Consider the following 17,266-nt stretch of genomic DNA (forward strand, 5'->3'; position numbering starts at 1 on the left):
ATTGAGCTATACACTGTGAGATCAGAAGTATCCGTTCACCCCCAAAAAACATACTTCATATTAGGTGCATTGTGCCTCCACGTACTCACAGGTACTCCACATCGGCGACCTCAGTAGTCATTAGACATAGTGAGAGAGCCGAATAGGGCGCTCCGCAGAACTCACGGACTTCGAACGTGGTCAGGTGATTGCGTGTCACTTTTGTCATAAGTCTGTATCAGAGATTTCCACACTCCTGAACATCCTTAGGTCCACTGTTTCCGATGTGATAGTGGAAACGTGAAGGGACACGTACGGCACAAAAGCGTACAGGTAGACGTCTGTTGACTGACAGAGACCGCCGACAGCTGAAGAGGATCGTAATGTGTAATATGCAGGCTCTATCCAGCTATCCAGACCATCACACAGAAATTCCGAACTGCATCAGGATCCACAGTAAGAACTATGACACTTAGGCGGGAGGTAAGACTACTTGGATTTCATGGTCGAGCGGCTGCTCATAGGCCACACATCACAGCAGTAAATGCAAAACGACGCATCACTTGGTGTAATTAGCGTAAACATTGTACGATTGAACGGTGGAAAAACTTTGTGTGGAGTGACGAATCACTCCCTGTTCTGCGCTCATAGGCAGCACACCGCGCCTGGTACACGCGGCGCTCGGGGACCACAGCCCAGCTAAGACACCTGAGGATGGGCTTATAACAGTCCTAAACAGGTCGTGTGAAAATAAAGTAATTTAAAATTGAAGCGGTATTTTCAACCTCTGCTAATGGCAATGAGTCCATTAAGTAAAGAGTCCGCCGCAGGGCAGCCTGAGAAGGACAGCTCAGCAAGATATGGGCCAATGTCAGCAGGGCACCGCACCAACACTGAGGTGGGTCATCACAGCACAGGAGATAGCTGTGTGTCACCCAAGCATGGCTAATGTGCAGCCGGCAGAGAGCCACAGAGTCCCTGCGAGAGGCCCACATGGAGGACTGCCACACAGTCCTAGTCTCCTTAGTGGCAAGCAGTTTGTTGTGAGTGCTGAGGTTATGCCATTTCGTCCCCCAAAACCGCAAAACCTTGCTGAGTAGTACTGAACGCAGATCAGTTGCAGAGAAACCGATCTTCATAAGCGGTTTTCACGCAACCTGTTGGGGTAGACTGTCGCCAGGTTCGTAGCCTGGGATTCAGACGTGTCCTGGAGTCCAGACAAACACCATTGAACGACCGGACCGTTCCAGAACATAGATGGACTACTGGATACTCGCTAACAAAGGATGACGAGGGCAGCACTGGTCGATAGCCTGTAGGCTGCTCAAGGAGTCAGTATATAGAAGAAACTACTCCCCAGAGCATGAAAGGATGCACTCAAGAGCACGAGATATCGCCACCACCTCGGCAGTGAAAACACTGCAGACTTCAGGCGAGGAATGCTGTTCAATATGTCCTCCATGGACATATGCGAAGCTGATGTGTGCATCAGCCATTGAGCCATTGGTGTAAACCACTCTGTGGCCTCGGTACATGTCAAGTATAAAGATGAAGTGGCAGTGGAGAGCCGCAGGTTGAACTGAGTCCTTAGGGCGAAGCCACGGCCTACGTGTACACCATGGAGTTGTAAGCAAATGGACCTCAAGTACAGCTGGTAAAGGCAAGAACTCCAGTTCAAAAGGATGGAATTGGACAAGATCTACAATTGGAATTCCTGACCTGTGCCGTCGATGCGGAAGATGAAGCACCGTGGGTGGGAAAAGGAGACGGTGATTCAAATGCAGAGGAGAACTACGAACATGTGCAACGTAACTGGTCAGCAATTGTGCACGTGTAACCTGCAGTGGAGGGACTCCGGCCTCCACAAGGACGCTGGTCACCGGACTCATCCTAAAAGGGCCTGTCCGTAGGTGAACGCCACAGTGGTGCACTGGGTCAAGTAAACCCAACTCTGAGGGGGCTGCCGAACCATAAACTAGACTCCCACAGTCAACTCATTTTAGAAGTTCATAAAGAAATTGCAAGAAGTTCAAGGTATTTCGGAACACAGTAAAAGAGAATTAGAGGGTATTTTACGAGATAAAGCAGATGTATTTTTACCTAAGATTGGCAGTATTAAACACTTTCAGTACAAGTTTGAAGATTAATTTTATTACTGGTAAATAATCAGCACAATATTACAAGATTATGTTGCAGATAAGATCGTCAGGAGAAAGAAGAATGAAGAGAGAGAAAGGTGGGAAAAAGAAAGTAGTTTCAATAAAAACATAAATAACACCAATAGTACCATAGATTAAGGTGAAGGGATAAAGCGTAGACAGTCTAACAGCATGAAATACTAAAATGCTATACACCACGACACTACACAAAAATAAAAAACGAATTTGAGGTTTCTCGTAGATGTTAAGACTCAAAATATCTTAGAATTGTAACATGGAAAGGGCGCCAAAATTTGTAAAGCTTTTTAAGAAGGCGTAAAACAATGTAGGTACTAGACTTATGTTAGATGATTGCAAGTAAAATTTTTTGTAAGAACCATTGTAAAAACTCCAGCAAAGACCAGATGCAACGACCCACTAGTTGCAACGAGAGAAGTATCAAGAGAGAAAAGGACTTAATTAGCAAGACATGATTCCTACAAGGCAGAAGCACTGAGAAGAAGGAAAGGACAGTGAGACCAACAGAAGGCCCTTGTATCGAAAGTGGGCAATAAATCTGCCCGCTAGGAGGAACCTTGCTGGGACGGAACACACAGAGCCGCACAGTGGTGGAGCCCTGCAGAGACGCAACGGGACGCCGGGCGCCCCTACTCGGCGGAGCGAACAAAAAGACGGCCCGACGAGAAGACCGCTTGGGCAAGCCACCACTGGCAAAAAAAATGTGTAAAAGTCACACTACTGCTATTGAACAGCACACTGATGCACGAAACTGAAGAAAACTTCCACAAAGTAAAAATGACACGCCCAAACAATTTATTAAACTGTTACTAAGAGAACTTCAAAGCGACTAGTTATCAATAAATATTTCCATATCCTGCCCAGAGAAGAACCAAGAAGCAAGTAAGAAGCAGAGAAAAAGCAGGAAGAACAGAGGTTGAAGATTCGCAAGATTGAGACCAAGAAAGAAGATGGGTGAAGAATAGACAACATACCTCCCCAAATCCCTATCCTATTGTAAACTAGTCGTCTGCGAAGTATTACAACGAAAAACGACCGCTTTCAATGACACATAACGATGACTTTCACGCATACAAAGCCAGTAAACCACGAGATTCTGCACTCACAGCTCCATTCCATTATGGGACCTCCACAACAGCAATACACACTTGCAAAGCCAACAAGGAACGACGAACGAAGCTGTACATCAAATACTTGCCCACATCCATCTCGCTCAAGTACATCACCTTCGTGCAAAAACATTCGTCAACCTCGTGCTTAAACATTCATACGATTGTGTGAATGTGTGAAATCAAATTATGAAAAATAAGTCAATAGTTCTGAAATGGACAGTATATAAAGAACAAAAGTAAGGCATAATAAATACTAAAACTATATGCCACTTATTTTCTCTTCATAAAAATAAAAGAATAACTATATTTTACTTATTTTCTCCTTATAAAAACAAAGAATAAAAAATTATCTTGTTGGATGTTTTCCCTTTTTTTTAACATTTATACCATTTGTTAGGATAATATCTCAATACTTGTGTATGTATATTTCTTTGTCAAACCAATTCTTGGAAATAATTCTTATTTGTTAGTGTTACAATGTTGAAATGAGTGTCTAGAAACAAAAACATTTTACTTGGGTGTTAGGAATAGATTTTACTCAATTACTACATTTATTAAAAAAAATATATTTCTAAGAAAATCGATGTGAAAGACTCCTCACTTTCGATAACAAACTTCTTAAAAAAGAGACTTCACACGACTTAGCACCCGAGAACTGGAAACCGTGGGCGAAAGCCGAAGATTGTGCCTTATGCATGGAACCCTATAAGCGCCGCTCAGTAATACCAATACTAGTGGAGCAGTACGAAATGCAGAAGTCGTCTGCATACAAAGACGGTGAGACAGACAGCCCTACAGCTGCTGCTAGACCATTAATGGCCACTAAAAATAGAGAAAGACTCAATACAGAGTCCTGCAGGACCCCATTCATCTGTATATGTGGGAAGAACTTTGGGAGGCACCAACTAGGACACGAAAGTACGCAGCGACAGAATATTTTGGATAAAAATCGCGAGCGGGCCTCCGAGACCCCCACTCATATAATGTGGCAAGAATATTATGTCGCCAGAACGTGTCATATGGTTTTCGTAAATCAAAAAACCGGCAACCATGTGTTGGCGACTGGAAAAGGCTGTTCGGATGGCAAACTCGAGGGACACAAGGTTATCAGTGGTAGCGCGACCGTGGCGGAAGTCACCCTGACGTGAGCCAGTAGGCCACGTGACTCCAGGGCCCAACCCAACTGCCGACACACCAAATGTTCCAGCAGCTTACAAAGAACGTTGGTGAGGCTGATGGGCCGATAGCTATCCACATCAAGCGGGTTTTTACCGGGTTTGAGCACCGGAATGATCGTGCTCTCCCGCCATTGCGACTGAAAGACTGTAAGGTGTCAGGCAAATCCAACACCTTCCATGAAAACCCTGACATGATAAGCAAATCCAGTAGTATGTCACATAGCCCCGAATAAATCGTGACATTAAGTTAACCAAAGTAATACGAGTAACGAGTGAGCAAATGGAATACCACAGACTAAAACAAGAATGCCTAAATGCATGTCATACCTTTCCACCGTGAGAGAAACGCAGTTCCGAGGGGAGAAACGAGAACAGAAGCCTAGAGCATAACCGTGTTAAGTTAGAAGGCCCTACGATAAGGGACGGACACCCACGTTGCCAGTTAACCGCTAGGACCACACCCCAGCCGCAAGTTTTAGCGTGAGACTTTTTCGCGTCTCTGTTACGTTGCAAACTTTAAAAACATTGCCCCACCACGAAAAGTATAACGTTTCTCATTGGATAGACAGAATTTTTGTAGGCGGAGCTTAACACTGAGATCCTGATTGGTCAGAAGAAAACACAGCCAGATAGTTTTTTAAATCAACTTCGGTAAATTGTATTAAGGAGAAGTTAGGGGAGAGCTGCTTCCGAGACGGCGAGGTGAGCGGAGCTGTGCTGCCCGCCGCCCCCTGACGAAACCGCCAAGGCAACGAACGCACACGATGCCGCATAACAGCGCATAAAGCTTCACTCAAAACTGCAGAAGTCTCATCTGTTACACCCCCTTTTTGCGTGATACTAGTGTCGATCGTCAATTAAAGCTTAATACTAGTATCGATCGTCAATTAAAGCTCATGGTGTTCACATTTGCCACTTGAAGTAAAAATCTGAAACGCGATGATTTTTCTGTTATATAGTTATTGAGAAGTCACATCAGCCACTGTAATTTACGACAAGTTAGATAAGTAATTAAAGATAGTTGAGGGTCACTGTAGACCATTTTGATAGTTTTCTCTTTTGTGAAACTTAATTATTTTCGGTGAACGCAGTTGGTTTTTACCATCCTGTATTAAAACATTTCCTTTTATCAATAGTGCAATTTATGAACGATGTTTTGTGAGTAGAATAAAATTTCCAATGGTAAACTTAACTGCTTTTTCGACGTTATTTTACCAGCTAACTAAAAATAAGAAAGCCTTGAACCCCTTCCACTAAATATAGTTAGTATTAAGATTCTTTTACAGGGAGTGCAGTGGAGCTGACACTGTAATCATTAAGTATTTGGTTATATCATCGCTAGTCTCACTGAACTCTTCTGAATTCTACATGTCATGTGTGGTCTGGCGTCTCCTTACCAGCAACAGGTACCAGGTTCAAACTAGTCAATTCCCTAAAAAACACGCTCAGAGCGTCGTTGCGAGAAACTGGTAGGGAGACACGATATAGAACAAACTGACACCACGCAGAATGTTATAAGACGCCATCGCACCAGATCCGGTTGAATATGACGAGGAGATGTCGCTTGTGGTCAGATGAGATATGTTTAATTATCTGACTGTGGATCCGATCTGGTCCACGAGCTATGATGGGCCAACGTGCAAGGGCACAGAGGAGCTCCCACTCTGTAAATGGGGCGTTATAGGATTCACTGCAGCGTGTAGTGAATGAGAGAACTTTCCCTTCCAGCTGCCGTTTGAGAGTGCGAAAGGCTGGGGGTGATTCTCCCATGCAGAGGCTCGAGGAGAGTGCTCAGCAATCGCGTTTGCGTCGGTAGATAACACTCCATTTATTTTAACAGCGGGAGCACCTGTTGGGGTGTGGTACCCGGAAACACATTTGATCTTCGTCCAGGCTTGAGAAGGTGGCGTATGGCACCTAATGTTCGAGACATATCTCTCCCAACACTCCTGCTTCCGTCGTTTGGTAAGTTGGCGAACGCGTTCATGGAGCTGTTTGAAGGCTACGAGGTGCTCCAGGGAAGGGTGCTGCTTATGCCGCTGTAGAGATCGCCGACGTTCCTTAATTGCTTCAGCAACTTCCGGCGACCACTAAGAGACTCCCTTCCGCCGAGGGCACCCTAAAGAGTGAGGGATCGTGTTTTCTGCCACAGAAACTATTGTTGTTGTCACCTTTCACCTATCACATCGATGTTACCGTTTTGGGGAGATTCAACGGTGACAGCAGAGATGAAAGTTTCCCAGTATGCCTTGTTTAAAGTCCATCTGGGCAGGCGTCCGTGAGCCTGACACCAGGGCAGTGACAGGAAGATGGGGAAGTGGTCACTATCACACATGTAGTCATGTGCTCTCCAGTGGATAGATGGGTGAAACCTGGGCTGCAAAATTGGTAAATCGATGTCCGAGTAACTACCGTGAGCGACACTGGAATGTGTGGGGGCCCCAGTACTTAAGAGGCAGAGGTCGAACTGCCATAGTAAAGTTTCGACATCTCTGCCTCGCCCAGTAAGCACGGTGCCACACTACAACGGGTTATTGGCGTTACAATCTTCCAAAGCTATGAAAGATTTAGGGACTCACTCAGGCAGTTAATACATTCAGGGGTACGGCACCATCTGGAGGAAGATATACACTGCAGACAGTTATTGCCTGCGTCGTCCTTATTCTGGGAGCCACAGAATTGAAGTGGCACAGGTTCACTACAGACTGAGTTTAGGACAAAATACAAACTCCACCTGACTCGATTATAGTCGCTACACTTATTGCAGTATCTCTTATAGCCACAGAGGGCAGTGGTCCGCATTGCCATGAACCAGGTTTCCTGGAGGGCAATGCAGAAATCACGTGCAAAGCTTAACAGTTGCCACAGCCACAGCTCGACCAGGCGGTGGAAAAGACCGCTGAAATTACACTGGAGGATGACATCATTGTGAAACTGGGAAGGCACTGAACATTCAATGAGGCATTTTATGCTCGGGGTCATCTGCTGCCACCGAGGTTTTGCCTAAGCAGTCTATATCCATTGTGTCTGAGGGTCCGGCGAGATCTAGGTCCTCAGTGGACACCAAATCTCCACCTCATCCACAGACACAGTGGTTGCTACCGAAATTCCCTTCATCTTGAGGATCATCTTTTTGAATTTGTCTCGCTGCTCCTTGGATTTACCTGGCTGGGAGGACTTCACTGCATCACTCTCCAGGACAGAGGACGAGCGTGAATCCCTGTGACCACCTGCTCTTTGGCTTCGGCCACTGGTGGGTATCACCTTTCCCACTATCAGAAACCTGGGGAGGGTGACCAGGGTATCCCTTCCTAGCGGGAGGAGCCGAAGAAAACTTACACTTCTCTGGCTCAGAAATGGGGATTCTTATCCCCAATGGTCGTGGGCTGTTGCTCAAAGTAGGTAGTGTGGGAGCAACAGGGAGGGAAGTTCCCCCCACCATCAAGGGGGCAGTTGTAGCCTTCAGGTTTTCAGAGGAGACAGAAACGCGAGGAACTGATGGGGTGACAAATGTTTTTGTAGTGGCGGCATAAGAGGTGGTCATAGCCACAGGATGAAGGTGCTCAAATTTCATCTTAGCATCAGTGTAGGTCATTTGTCCAGGGTCTTATATTCCATTATATTCCTCTCTTTCTGTAAAATCCCGCAGTCTGGTGAGCAAGGTGAACGATACTCTCCGCAGTTGACATAGGTTGGAGGCGGGGCACATGGAGTATTGGGATGTGTTGGACGTCCACAGTCTCGACATGTGACGCTGGAAGTACAGCGGTAAGACATATGGTCGAACTTCCAGTACTTAAAGCACCGCATTGGGGAAGGGATACATGGCTTGACGTCACAGTGGTAGACCATCATCTTGACTTTGTTGGGAACCCTCGAAGGCCAAGATGAAGCACCGGTGGCAACCTAATTATGCCACGGACTCTGATGGACGCGCCGCACGAAATGAACAACTCGCCTATCTAAATTGGCGCTCAGCTCGTCGTCAGAATTCAAAATAAGGCCCTTGGGGCATATAATACCCTGGACCATATTTAAGCTCTTATGTGGTGTGATGGTAACAGAAACATCGTGTAATGCCAGTGACTGGGCAGAGGATGCTGTTTTTATGAAGACTGACCCAGAGCGTATTTTGGACCAGCCCTCCACCTCCCCTATCTTGTCGTCCAAATTCTCCAAAAGAAACTGAAGCTTCATGGACATGAAAGATTCCCGATCGACTCTTGTAGATACAAGGCACCAGGGTGAATAAACTTCACTGACATCCTTAGCCTGGCATTCCTCCCATGGTGTGGCCAGAGAGAGGAACGCATTGGGGGTCATATTTCTCAGCAGTGAAGTTAGACTTTGAGCACTTAGAGACTGCTGACAGAAGACCACCAGCAAGAGAAGACTTACTACACCTCATGGCTCCTCATCCGCCCTGATGCCACCCACTCCGACCAGGGGACCTCTGCATGGGCGCCACCCAGCGACACAGCCTCAGCAAGGGCCACCTGGCAGGATGGCCGTTTCTGGGATTCCCAATGCCCCAGGGAGATGGTCATCTACTCCATGTCATATGTGGGAAGTTAACAGCGAAGGCATCAGCAGAGCGATACCTGTGTTGTTGGGGGCTACAATCAACAGAGTACATGGCAGCCACACCACAATGGACTGACTACCATTCTGGGTATGAGGTGCTAAGAAGTCCATGGTCATCGATGGCGCAGAAAGCGACACCGCACAGTTTAAGGTGGAAAACACACACAGGTAGGTGTCCTCGCCCAAGAGATGGAGAATGAGTGGGATTGAAATGAGACGACGAGAAAGTGGGCTAAAGATTTCAATGCACGATGGACACGTTGCACCATGTAAGGCACCCTTCCCCAACTGGCTCGCTCTTGGGGAAAATTTTGAAAGATGGTGGTCAAACCCTACAGGGGATCATCACATAAAGGCTGAAACGTGCGAGACTCCTTTTAGTCGCCTCTTACGAGAGGCAGAAATACCTCTGGCCTCTGGACCCATAGGGGGGGGGGGGGTTTACACGTATTATATGGGTATGAGGCCACATGAGACAAACTACATGAAGTAACGTTATGCACTTGACCTCAATGATAGGAAAACAAGAGTAATGTCTGACTATAGGAGGCATAATCAACCCCAGAATGTATTATAAGGCTAAATGTTGGTACACAGGTATACTATGTACACATACCAGTTCAAATGGCAATGATGACAACAACAAGAGTAGAAAATGAATAAAACTCATACTGTCGAGCGAAGCGAAGGGCTGCAACTCACTTTTTGGTTGGAATTTAACAGCAGTACAGCAATAGCAGTGTTCTTTCAATGTATCTCTGAATCGCAGCTTTATGACTAAGGAAAAGCAAAATAGTGTTATGGTCAACAGTCAAAGGCAAATAATTAAAATCTGAAAAATCTGTGAGAAATGAATCCTAAATGTGGCGTAATTGTGAATTTACCTTATTAGGGACATAAATACGTGAAGATGCATTGAGATTACACATTATTTACATTGATCTTTGTAACTACGAGCAAATCTGACAAGTAACGCTGCAGAAGGAGAAAACCAACCGTAAAAGTTCAAATCATGTGATTACTTTGCGTAGCAGCCAGTGTCATGGACACAGCGGGTCATTAGCGACAGATGCTTGCTAGTACCCAATGATGCTGTTAGTATGTCACGAGAAATGCCCTGGTAGTAAAAGAGTTATGCTGTCTGAATGTCACACAGCCACGCTTAAAAAACAAGACAATAATCCTATGTACTTATTTATATTCACGTGTAATGTATGGGTGTGTTTCAGATTTTTGTTTTAGTTGTTAAGAAACTAATCTCAGTTATTTGGAATTGCTACATGAAATGCTTCGGGTCCTGTATGCTGACGGAAACAGGAGGGCTGTTACTGAACCAAGAACCAGTTTGGGCAAATCTGAAGTCACGCAGCGTGAAACCACGCCTCAGTCAACGGTATCATGCCTGTATGTAGCTGCCCTGGGTTGTCTGCGTGTGTTTATCGCAAATTTGATCCTTCGCATCAACGTTAATACGAAATGTGTATAATGCTTTTATTTTTACTCTGTTAACTGAGACATCTGGTTAATGAGAGGAAGTGTAGAATCATGCAAACGACGTCAGTGGACTGTTACGTAAGTGGGGATGAAATTGTAAAGACATCTGAATGATGTAAGTGCTTTAAAAAAAAAACTTTAAGCACGACAATGCGCCAGTAGCTGAATAATTCTCTTAAACATTTCCTTTATAATGTCTTTCATACCAAGCATAATTGTAACAGAAATCATACATAATTAAGTGAAATAATAGGTTAACAATATGCTGCTCTCAACTTATGACAGCAGAATAGTTCAAATTTTAAGATTAGCATTGAGAGGTGTTCATATCTTTACTTGGAAAGTTGGCTATTGATTCTGCTGTTGCGTGCATACATAAACATTGAGTCTGGTACATCATTATCACGAGACGTAAACAGTGAACAGTTGTTGGGAGCAGTCGGACGTAGCCTGGCGTCTGGGGAAACCGCACGTCAGGAGAGTTGCAGCCTGGCCTGACCGTGCTAGTGGCGCCAGAGGAGATTTTTGTACTGATCGAGAATTTTTTTTAATTTGCCTTTTTGGTGCGTGTAGCTGTTGCTTGCTTTTGCACTGGAGGATTTTATCAGATTTGTGTATGCATATACTGAAAGTAATATTCATATCTTTGTTCTGACCAGATAGGTGCTTTTAGATTAAAGACATCGCGTAATAATTAAAGTTTTTGCTAATCAAACTGTCCAAAGAAAAGGAAGATCTGAGTACGGTTTGTCAGAGTGAGAGTCCCCAATTTTCAGACTATAGTAAATTAAAGATTTTTATTGATTCCTTCACTATTTACACCGTTGAAGGCTTGTTGACTGAAGCTGTCCTGGTCATTTAATTTAAAAAAAGATAGTGTGTAGTTGTGTCAGAAGTTGTGATCATGTATTGCATTTTGCATGGATCGCAGTATTCCTATCGAATTATTGTAGCAAGTTCCTGGATTCACAATATTCATGCAGTTGCAGTGACGAGGTAAGTTGTCTGTTGCGTGCAAGATCATTATAATACAATTGTTAGCAAATGTCAGAGAATATTTTAAAAATCGCAGTCAGGTAAAAGAACTGATTTTTCATGATTTAGACGAAGAGTAATTAATATCAGTTTTCCTTCTATCTCTTCTCCGTCAGAATTCTGACGGGTCTGGTAGTACTATGCTCCAGAAAATGTTTCAATATTGCCATGTCAGAATAAGATTTTTCATAATACAAATTGTACGGCTACATACTAGATTTTATTGGTAACGATAAATTCACTGGATAGCCTAGCAGGTTGTAGAGAAACAGTATACATAACGATAATATTGTCAGAGATACAGCTTCACACTTTTTCATGTGTCTTGTCATAAGAAATTTTTACATAATAGTTTCACCACGCTAATAATAATTATTATTATAATTATAATAAGTAATTAGAAACCACAAATCGTAGTTAACTTTGTGTGATCCTCTATGGATCTAAACCATTTAAATAAATAAAATTATTATTATTATGTTGATAAAACTTTCAGTACTGATACCCTGATGGAATGCCGACAGGATGGGATTATTACATTATAAGAAAAAAACGCACGACGAAGGAATTATCCGAATGAGACGGTAATCGCTACATGTAATGCACATGTACAGACAAACGAATGTTTACAATTTCAGAAAAGTTGGATTGTTTATTCAAGGCAACGAACTTCACAAACTGAGAAAGTCAACAATGCGCTGGTCCACCTTGCCCCATATGCCAGCAGCTAAGCTGTTCGGCTTGGTTTTCATTGACTGAGTTGTTGGATTCTTTTGAGGGATATCGTGCCAAATTCCGTTCAACTGGCGCGTTAGAATGTCAAACTCTCGAGCTAGTTGGAGGGCCATGCATATAATGCCGGCTTTTTTTCCGCTGAAATGTAAGCGTAGAATGGCTTGTCACGAAGGGCAGGAAAGAGGGTGTAGAATAGCGTCGACTTTCCGCCGCGCAGTAAGACTGCCGCGGAGGGCAACCAAAGCCGCCCTGCTACGAAAGGAATGGCACTCTAGACAATCACTCCTCGTTTTTGGACCGCATGGTGGACGACTATCATGTTGGTATCCCACCCTGTCTGGGGCGTCTCCAGACACATCTTCGCTGATCATCGGAGCTCAGTTTGTAGCGGGCCTCATCGCCGAAGACAAGTCTGCTCCAATCAGTGAGGATCCACGCTACGTTCTCAGGATGCACGCCAAAATGGTAACTGTTCGAACAAATTTCGGACTTGCGCCCTGTCGTTGTTTAATTCATCTTACGATATTTCGACTGAACACCTGCCAGCCCTCTTCAGATTAGCCATCTACGTCTGGTGAAGACTCGATCCGTTTCCCAATATATTACGCGCTGCGAGTGTTCCGCGCAACCATCAAAATCAAGTTGACAGAGAGACCACACTGGCCGGCAGCAGCGCCCAAGCTAGTGCAACCGCCAAACTCAGCATTACCGCTCGCTGTGGCGCACTCACCTTCGATTACAAAAAATCGTGGAGATCTTTGGGTTCCATGACCTATGCAACTGGTAACCACTACCGGTTCATTAGCTTTTCTGCCAAATGTATTTCCCCCATTGTTTAATCATAATTGTTGTTTAATAATAATAGTGTTACGCACTACAGAATTCGTTCTCTTTTCTTCAAGGGATCATTAAGATGTTAAGGCTACATGATTGTGTACCGCCAACACTGTGTGGTCTTCCAAAAATTCGTAATTAAAGTGTTGTATTATGCCCAATAGCGAGCAACAATGGAACTCCTACATATGATTTAGCCAAACATCTCGGTTCCTTACTGAGGTCATTGACAGGCGAATGCTCACACACATCCGTAACTCAGCTGACTTTATCAATAGACTGGGGGCTCCCAGTCTAAGCAGCTGTGACCGTTTGGTTACCTTTGATGTGGTATCACTTTTTACGAAAGTCCCCTCTCGCAAATTCTTTGGCATTAACTGGAAAAACATTTCAAGGGAACATCACTGCTTTGTTTCGGCATGCTCTATCTTCAGCCTATCCAATGCAACCAAGAATATTTTGAACAGCCTGACAGCATCGTTATGAGCAGCCCTCTCCCTGCCTTAGTTGCCATCCTTTTTATGGAGGGTTTCGAGGAGGGACCACTTGAATCAGTTGCGCTTAAGCAACTGTATTTTGGAGGTATGTGGATTATACTTTCTTAGTGTGACATCATGGAGAAGATAAACTGATGGAGTTTCTTCACTACCAAACCCCATATGTAACAGCTATCGGTTCATTATGGAAACAGAGAAAGATGTTTGTCTGCATTTCTTTGATGTCTTGTTTACACGAAAGAATGATGGCTCTCTGGCCATTCAGTTTATCCTAAGACCACTCGTACTGATTTGCCTTTGCAGGGGTCAAGTTGATGATTATGAGGATGATGATGATGATGATGATGATCTGGGTTGAGGGAGCGCTCGACATGATGGTCAACAGCGCCCTGACGAAAAATCAACAGGAAATCTCATGGGTGGAGACGAAGGCTGTGCCCACTAGCAGAGCAGTTTATAATGTACTGAAGTCTGCCGTCCTTCCCCACCAGTTCAGGGATGAGGCCTGATAGATCAAACAATATCACCACTCTGTTTAACATTCGTATCGGTATCTGCGAGGACGATGGGCAGGAACTGAAAGCGGCACGCCACAAACTTCACAGAAAGGTGGATCCTCCCCCCGGAGGAGAAAGCTGTGTGTGAAAAAGCTATGCCCGATGCGCAGTCTGGTAAGCAAAACCTCCTTCCAGCGGCGAGGCTGACACGGAGTCCGCCAAACTTTTGTGGTCAGTTTGAGCGACCGCAGTTTGTTGTCCGACACCTGCTACCATTCAGTCTCCCACTGACGCATGATACATGTCAGAAAATGAGATAATGGCATGCAACGGGATGGGACATTGATGGACAGCACCATCCCAATATGCTTCCTTGGCAGCTTTATCAGCAATGTCGTTACCCTGTATCCCAAAGATGCCAGGTACCCAGCAAAGGATCACCACCTTGCCATGGCGTTGGAGCCGCTGTAAGCAGTCATGGATGAGCTGAATCAGGGGGTCTACCGGATACATTTGGTGAAGCGCTTGCAGTGCACTAAGAGAATCGGAACAGACAAGAAAACTCGTACGGTGATGTCTGTGAACTCTCTCCATTGCCATCAGAGGGGTCAACTTGTCATCACCAGTCGAAAGCAATGAGCGTGATTAAAACACTCGTACACTGAGTTCACACAGTCTCAGATCAAGCACGTTTGCCTAGAAGGCTCGCGTAGTTAAAGGCAGTGTCCAGAATAAATGTTATTTAAAAACCAAGTGTCAGGAAGTGGTTAAACAGGACGCCTTGCTTTTGTAGGAAACATTTCGGCTGAAATAGCAGGAACCCTCTGTAAATTTTAGGTGAACGCAATTATCCGTCCACCATCTGAGGCTACAGACTCTTTGCGATCAGTGAAAGATGACATGCTATTGCGGAAGGGCGGAATTTACCCAATACCTCGTCAGTGTAGTATGGCTTACACAGGACAGGCCACACGCACTGTGAAGGAACGCTGCACACGCCTTTTGCAGCCAAGCAAGTCCACTGTTGTAGAACACTGTATTCACAGCGGACATTCAATGGAGTGTGATAGAAGTATGATTCTGCCCACAGCAACATCTTTTTGGGACTCCGCTGTTACATAATCCGCGGAAATACGAGTGGCGGAAAATCTGATGAATCGTGAAAGCAGGTGGTGCTCTTCGGTTGTCCTCGGTGCTTCGCCTAATGAGATTAGAAGAGTTCGTTATGTGGTACAGATATATTGGCTGGCGCGGTTGATTGTATCTCAATTTTACATACAAGTGTTAATCAAATCACTTTAAGAAATACTGAAGTACAAACAATTACTCGTGGCCCCACACAGAGTCGTAAATACATTGATAACGTGTGGCTTGTTCAAAAGACAGTGGATAACGGCACTAGCAGATTCTTGTGTTCTGCTTGAATAAATTCGAATGGTATCCCTGGACAGCGAACGAACCAATAATTTACAGGCTGACAATTATTGAATCGTCATAACTTCTCAACGATTTGCGTCAGGACAATCAAACTGCTGCACGATTGGCCGCGGGAAATGATGGGAATTAGCATGCGCATGCCTGGTTAGTGTTAGCGACGAAGCCCACGTTCATTAGGACGGGATCGTCAATAGGCAAAAGTGACGCATATGCGGAACTGAGAATCCGCATTTCGCGGTCGAGAAGTCTCTCCATCCTCAACGGGTGACTGTGTTGTGTGCAATGACCAGTCACGGAATAATCGGTGCGATATTCCTCAATGGCAAGGTGACTACCGAACGGTGCGTGAAGGTTTTGGGAGATGATTTCATTCCCGTTATCCAATGTGACCCTTATTTCGACAAGATGTGGTTCATTTAACACAGAAGGAGAGTGTTTGATGTTCTGGAGGAGCACTATGGGGGCCGCATTCTGACTCTGGCGCAACCAGAGACCAGTAGCATAGCTTCGAATGAGTAGTCGAGTGAGGTTTGCGGTTGCAATTATTGTGGGGCCAGACGGTTATAGCAAGCCGGTATTTCATTCACCATAAAGTTTCCTCAAACCTAAGTTACGTAGCAAGCCTGACTGTGCCACGACCCCCATGTAATCATGCAACCATCTTCTAGTTCTGAGTAAAACACTTTTGTTTATGGGATCCAGCAATTAGAAGGTTAAGAAGAATCTATTATCTAAAATTCGTTTCATTCATCCACGTATTTAAACGTACTGTAACATTTCGAGATGACATTAAGCGTGAGCCACTAAACTAACGCCTTGCATAAAAAGGCAAGATAGTAACCGTTTCCCAAGTCTTTCACACTGTGCGCACTAGTAAGGTTTCTTCCCACTTACGCAAATTACTTTTTCAGATCGCAAAAGGTAAGTTTGTCTTGAGAACTTCAGAGAAGGTGCTTCTCTGTCACTCTGATAACGTATTCCTATACCATCACCAGCTCACAACAAAAAAGTGTTTTAAGTTCATGGCTGGATTCATGATTTGTTCTTCATATAAAATGAAACCTGGAGGTCGAATTCTGAAGTCACTTATCGGATCCAAATTTGGGTTTAATTATGAAAGAGTTAGTTAATGACGAATAGTAAGTCATTTCAGACGCCAAAGAATATCCGTTGTGCCAACTATGCACGTCTGCGACGAATTGTACCCGAGGATAGTCAGATTACGTCATTTCATAAGTTATGCACACTGCGCAAGAGCGACCGTTACGTTGGCGTGATCTAGTTGAAATTTGTCACTCGTCATCGAGACTTTAGGCGCGACGGCCGTAAATGTGTGTACTGGTTCACGTGGCTGAGTCGTGCGTAATTCAGATTTAAAATGAAAGCTGGTTGGGGGTTGAGTTGTTTGGGGAAGGAGACCAGACAGCGAGGTCATCGGTCTTATCGGATTAGGGAAGGATTGGGAAGGAAGTCGGCCGCGCCCTTTGAAAGGAACCATCCCGGCATTTGCCTGGAGCGATTTAGGGAAATCAGGGAAAACCTAAATCAGGATGGCCGGACGCGGTATTGAACCGTCGTCCTCCCGAATGACAGTTTAGTGTCTAACCACTGCTCCACCTCGCTCGGTAAAATGCAAGCTGGAACCGAGTCAGGTAGCATTACACGTACAGACCAGCATTCCCACATCAAAATCTAATCCCTACATTG

This window comes from Schistocerca serialis, chromosome 2 (assembly GCF_023864345.2).
Source record: "Schistocerca serialis cubense isolate TAMUIC-IGC-003099 chromosome 2, iqSchSeri2.2, whole genome shotgun sequence".
NCBI lineage: Eukaryota > Metazoa > Arthropoda > Insecta > Orthoptera > Acrididae > Schistocerca > Schistocerca serialis.